At 50.8% G+C, this 6547-nt stretch overlaps 1 long non-coding RNA gene across 1 annotated transcript; it reads right to left on the reverse strand.

Moving 5' to 3' along the window:
- Nucleotides 1-3541: 3541 nt before the first annotated feature.
- On the reverse strand, nt 3542-5162 carry LOC119801347. The gene is made up of 2 exons (XR_005283171.1): nt 5104-5162; nt 3542-4199 (listed from the first exon to the last, which is right to left on the reverse strand). It is a non-coding gene; the product is annotated as an uncharacterized LOC119801347 (long non-coding RNA).
- Nucleotides 5163-6547: the final 1385 nt, after the last annotated feature.

Consider the following 6547-nt stretch of genomic DNA (forward strand, 5'->3'; position numbering starts at 1 on the left):
GTCCCACACTGTGCCCTCTTAGTTAAACAATCTTCTGCGAGTTACTTAGCCTGTTGCTTTCGCTTTGATCTCTGGGAGCAACTGGGACTCCAGTACAGACCGGGATAGAGATAGGTAAGCATTTTTGGAAGAATTATATCACTTATCTCCATTGGCCCTTGGGCAGCGTCCCTAGATAGCAGCTCAGAGAGATCCACAGTTAAGATGCTGCCAACTCCCGTGCCTGCCGCTCTGTCCTGTCCCTGGCGCTGGGGCTGGAGCTCCGATTCTCGCACATGCTCAGGAATTGCTCTGCCGCTCAGCCATACACCCAAGCTCTGCAACAGCGTCCTAGCTTCACCATGTAATGTTATTATCCTCACAGAGTAGTGGGGTGAGGAGTAAACCAGAAATGCTTGACTTTGGGTGCAGAACTGGAGTCAAAACTTCGGTCTGCACGCTCCCAGCTCGGTCACCACTCGCGGGGGCTCTAGGATCCCGGCAGCAGGGAGCTGATGCTTTTATTTCATTTTTATTTAAGCGTGTGTGTTTGCGTGAGTTTATATGTGTGCTGGTGCCCTCAGAAGCCAGAAGAAAGGTCCTGGAACTCAGGCCAGGTAGTTCTAAGCCTCGGGAGTGGATGCTGGGAAGCAAATCCGGGTCCTCTGGAAGAACAGCAGGCACTCTGAACGGCTCAGTCATCTCTCCAGCCCCTAGATTATTATTTTATTTACTTATTCATTTATTTAGTTGAATGTTTTTTGTTTTGTTTTGTTTTTGAGACAGGGTTTCTCTGCATAGCTCTGGTACCTGTCCTAAAACTAGCTCTTGTAGATCAGGCTGGCCTCGAATTCACAGAGATCCACCTGCCTCTGCCTCCCAAATGCTGGGATCAAATACATGCACCACCACTGCCCAGCGTATTTTATTTATTTTTAAAACAGAATCTCTCTATGTAGCCCTGCCTTGTCTGGAACTCAATATAGAAACCAAACTAGCCTCCAACTCAGAGATTTCCCCCGCTTCTACCAATGCTGAGATTAAAACTGCATTCCTCCACACCCTGCTCGAGTTTATTTTTTTTAATTTACCAATTTTTGGATTTTCGAGATGGCGTGTTTGAGATGGTGTGTTTGAGATGCTGTGTTGTTTGAGATGGTGTGTTTGAGATGGTGTGTTTGGGATGGTGTGTTTGAGATGCTGTGTTTGAGATGCTGTGTTTGAGATGGTGTGTTTGAGATGCTGTGTTGTTTGAGATGGTGTGTTTGAGATGGTGTGTTTGAAGTGGTGTGTTTGAGATGGTGTGTTTGAGATGGTGTGTTGTTTGAGATGCTGTGTTTGAGGTGGTGTGTTTGAGATGGTGTGTTGGTGTGAACAGATCGGTTTGCTCTTTTTTTTTTTTTTTTTTTTTTTTTTTTTTTTTTTTTTTTTGGTTTTTCGAGACAGGGTTTCCCTGTAGTTCCTAGAGCCTGTCCTGGAACTAGCTCTTGTAGACCAGGCTGGCCTCGAACTCAGAGATCCGCCTGCCTCTGCCTCCCAAGTGCTGGGATTAAAGGCGTGCGCCACCACCGCCCGGCTTGAACAGATCGGTTTGCTCTTGGTATGGAGCCCATCATGGCCTCTGACTAGACATCCTCCTATCTGACCTCCAAGGGCTGGGCTGGCAGGCTGGTGGCACCACACACACCTACTTCAGCTGATACTCTTTCCAGAGTGGCAGCCTACAGCATTTCAGAGCAGGGAGGGGCAGGCCTGAGTTCAGGTCATCCCCTTCTGACACAAAGGAAAAGCTCTGATATTGCTGGGTGCTCCAGGCCACAAGGTCAATGAGCACCACCAGTACCTGGAGGAATGTAGTCCCAGGATCAACTTCCGGTCAGCTTCCCTGGCACCCAGTGCTGTGCAGTCTGCTTGGACATTTGATCTCCAGGTTCTACATGCAGATTGGGTCTGAACAGCATCTGTGAGCTCCAAGAGCTCTTTTGGGTTTTGTTGTTGTTTATTTTTCCAGACAGGTTTCTCTGTGTAACTCTGGTTGTCCTGGAACTCACTCTATAGACCAGGCTGGCCTTGAACTCAGAGCCCTGACTGCCTTTGCCTCCTGAATGTTGGGATTAAAGGTGTGCACCATAGCCCACTTTGAGTCTCTTTGTTTTTGTTTTATTTCATGTGCTTTGGCATTTTGCCTGCATGTTTGTCTGTGTGAGGGCATCAGATCCCCTGGAACTGGAGTTACAGGCAGTTGTGAGCAGCCATGTGGGCTCTAGGAATTGAGCCTGAGTCCTCTGGAAGAGCAGCCAGTGCCCCTAACCACTGAGCCATCTTCAGTCTCATCACTTGGTTTTGTATCTGTGAATACTCACAGGGCCCATTTACAGACTGTTTGGCTCCCTGGAAAGAGAGTTGAGCCATATCTCTGTACTGCTGTTAGTGAGGCTTACACGGGAGGACACACTAAGGATCCTGCCTGAACAGTACCAGCTTCACGCACTAAGTGCCCAACAAATAATTTTTGGGAATCTCCGCTCAAGTCTCGCCCCTCACATTCCAGACCCAGACCCTCAGAAAGTCCACCAAGGGTCAGCCCATCCCTGGAGCTGCTCAAGACCGTGCCTACAGGTCGCCAGACCTATGTCATGATTTCTCTCCTGCCTTTCTGAGAGTCACCCGAGAGTTGCTTTGCTCTGTTTATTAAATCTGGATTTATTGACTCCGCCTGATCTGGCTTATTGCATCGGCAAAGAAACCCGATAACTGGGAATCCAATATTTATCAATAATGACTGTTAGCTTTTATGTTTTACGAATGTGTGGTAGTGTGTATGCGTGTGCATGTTTGCACACGTGTACAGGTGGAGGTCACTCCGTGTCTGATGTCTTCCTCTCTATTTTGTGTTTTGAGACAGTCTCTCGCTGAAGGTGGTGCTCACTGATTGGTTAGGTTGGGGGTCAGCGAGCTCTCTGGAACACGTTATCTCTACATCGTCTAGGTCGGGGGTTGCAAGGCTGTGCACCACACCCAGCCTTTACAAGGAGTCTGAGATGTGAACTCAGGTCCCCAGGCTTGCTGCTCAGCAGGCACTTTACTGAGCCACCCCCACTCCTGCTCATTTGCCTTGTGATGGAGTCTTGCTGTTCAGTCCTAACCAGCCTCAAACCCTGACCTCAAACTCCCTCCTGCCTCAGTGTCCACGAGTGTTAGGTTGGGAGGAGCCAGCCACCCTCAGGCTTGTTTTTAATTTAGGTGTCAAAGATTTAATCACTTTGAGTTTTTAAAACTTCCATCTTATTTATTTTTGGCGTGTGTGTGTGTGTGTGTGTGTGTGTGTGTAAGTACACACAAGTCACAGGGCTATCCCCCAGAGAGGTCAGAGGACAATATTCAGGAACGGTTGTCTCCTTCTGCCATATGTGTCCTGGGGGGTGAAATTCAGGTCTTCAGGCCGTAAGCCTTCTTCTTGCCACCCTAGATGCTAAAACACTGTCCATACTGTTTGAGGGGGCATGTTCTCACCCCCTTCCGCAGAGAAGGTGCCCTGACACCTTAGGAAGAAGCTGGGGAAAGCTGTTCTTTTGTTTAATTGACCATTAAACCATTTGTATTTGTTTTGTTGAGACTGCGTAGGGCTAGGAGGCGCTCATCCGCTCTGTGCCTTGCCAGAGACACTATATTGCATTCACGTCCTCAGGGTCTAGAGGGTTGAATACCCAGGAGGCTGGTGGCCACTTCGAGCTGATGACTGAGAACAGGTGGGTTCAGGACTGGCCGAGCCAAGCAGTCCAAGCCAAGATTCTAGAGAGGTCGAAGAGAACACTCCCTTCCCTGCCTCCACCTGTGGAGAGACTGGCTGACCTTAGACAGAGCCTTTACAGAAAGCGAAAGGGACTGCCAGGCTGGGCACAGGTCCTTCACAAAGCCCCCGATGCTCTGAGCTCAGCAAAGTGTTCCTGAGATAAGGCAGTGCTGGGCTGGTGGGCCCTGGCTTCTCACCAAGGTGAGGGCTCAGTGGAGCCCAGGGTGTGGGCAGAGGGGGCCAGTGACTTTGGAGACCTGAGCAAAGGCCGTCATTGTGTAGAGATCTCTCCAAGAGCCGTGCCACAGGCATTTGGAAGGTCAGCCAGGCCCTGGTGAGTTCCTGAAGGTGAAGTGGGAGAGCAAAGGTCAGGGGAGCTTGGGGTCACCCCAGGATACACCCAGGGGGAGGGACATCATTCTTCTACCTGGAAGAAGAAAGCAACATTAAGGATGCAGAGGGTGTTGCTCCAGGCCCAGGCCCTAGGAAGACATCAGCACTGTGTTCCCGCCCCCCTGCCTGTGTTCCCCCCCATCCCCCGCGTGTTCTTTCCCACTGGGTCCTTTACACGGCAGGGGTGGGGTTCATTATTCACATGCTTTTGCTTGTTTTAAGATAGGGTCACTACAATGTAGTCCAGGCTAGCTTGGGACTCACTTGGTAGGCCAGGCTGGCCTTAAACTCATGGCAATCTTTCTGCCTCAACCCCCCCCCCCAAGTGTTGGGATTATAAGTGTGAGCAACCATGCCCAGCTTATCCCCCACCCTACATGTTTTCTTTGATAATGCTAAGCTTCTAAGCTGGGCCCTTATTCATACTAGGCGGTGTTCACTGGTGAGCTATGCTCCCAGCCCTGCTGTTGCTTTCAGGTTTAGTTTCTGTCCGAGACAATGTTTTCCAGGCTGATCTCGAACCCTCGGGGGCTTGAGGGGCCCTTCTGCCTCATCCTCCCCAATAACCAGGACTTCAGGTCTGTGCCAGGGGCTTTTCTTTTTGTTGTTTCCTGAACATATCAAAACCAGTCCCACCTTAGCACCCCTGTTTACGCTATGTTCTTCAAGAGTTGTGCTGCTGACGCCTGGTCTTTCAGGAGTCGGTGCAAACATTATTTCCTTGAGAGCCCCAGCCGCTTAGTGTTGGGCATCAACCTGTCTCTGTACCCTTCCTATTTCATTATCTCGTTTTCTTTTGAAAGATTTGTCTGTTGATGCCTGGTGTAGGAACCACATCTGTCTTTAACCCTAGCACATTGGAGAGGTGGATGCAGGTTATCTCTATGAATTTGAGACTAGCCTGGTCTGTGCTGTGTTTTACCTGCTTCTATACTTACCCACCATGTGCATGCAGTGCCTCAAGAGGCCAGAAGAGGGCGTCAGATCCCCTGGAACTGGACTTAGGCTTCTGAATTGCCATGTGGGTGCTGGGGAGCAAACCCTGGTCCACAGGAAGAGTAATGTGAGGTCCCAATCCCCCAATATGGCAGCACCACTGACGGTGACCCCCAATGACAGTCTGGGCTCAGCTCAAAAAAGCTGGACTTTTACAGGGTAAAATAGAAAGTCTGTCTTGGGACAGACAAGAACTTACACTCCGCATTCTCCAGAAACCTGTGAATGGGTTTCCGTCCGCGGAGAAGAACCCGTTCACTTCTCTTCCCCTACCAAATGGAGTAAACGGGGCACCTAGTTTCCTATCAGCACATACCTGTAACACGCATCCCACAACCTCCCCTACCACCACCTGAACTTCTAGGCTGTTCTGGTGTGCACATCTTCTTCCTGGAAGCTGCCCCTCTCTTTATAACTGGCCAGACTTTCCCCGCCTTTTTGCTATCCCTCCGCCGACCCCCGAAAGATAGCCTTGGGAGTTTGAATCAGTTTCCCTGTCACGCACGGGAGCAGTCTAGGTCCTCGGCTTTACTGCGCTATGGGCAAATTATTAAAGTCATTTACAGTTTATCTTCATTTTCAGGACTTGTTCCCCAGACTTTGCTCTTGCCTGGCACATTTTCCAAACCTTTGAACAGGCTTGGCTCACACTACACTCAGCAACTACCTGGGGAACCCTCACAGAACCTTTGGGGCTACTGGATGGACTTTTGAGCACCCACCAAACCCTGCTGTTCTCAGACGCTGCTGGCGCTGCAGGCGGAGCCGCCCCTAGCTCAGTCTGCAGAGGTCCAGCCTTCACTTCTCTCTAAGGAGCCAGGCCTCCTTTTCCTACTTCGCTTAGCCGCTCCCTCCACAGTCAGCAACTAACAAAAACTCTTTTGTGATTTTATGCCGGGGGGTGGGGGGGATTCATCTGAGTCAACCGCCACAGCGATTCCCGCGGAGCTGAGTCCAAAGGTCTGCTCAGTGTTTCCTTCGCTGAGGCCAGAGACCCGCCCTGAAGCCCCGCCCCGAAGCCCCGCCCCTCACCCTGGCGCTGGCTTGGCGCGCGTGCCCTGGGGTCTGGGGAAGCGGAGGATCACTTGAGACCAAATGAGCAAACCTAAGGCGGGGTACTGTGAGCTCTCAGGGGAGCGAGAAGGCAAGGTCGTGACACAGGAGGAGGCTGTCGGCACTGGGAAATGGCGTGCAGCCTGCGCGATCCATCCTGGCTTTCTCTGCCCTAAGCGCGTTAGGTTTTAAGCACTGGCGGTTTCAAGCTGATGGCTTAGCGCCTTAGTTTCCTGAACTGCCCCGATACTGAGCCTCGCCTGTAAAACAGAATTCCTGCAAGATCATGGATAACCTTGCTCGGCCTTTTGGTCGTCCCAGAAAGGATACTCT

Source organism: Arvicola amphibius, chromosome 14, assembly GCF_903992535.2.
Source record: "Arvicola amphibius chromosome 14, mArvAmp1.2, whole genome shotgun sequence".
NCBI lineage: Eukaryota > Metazoa > Chordata > Mammalia > Rodentia > Cricetidae > Arvicola > Arvicola amphibius.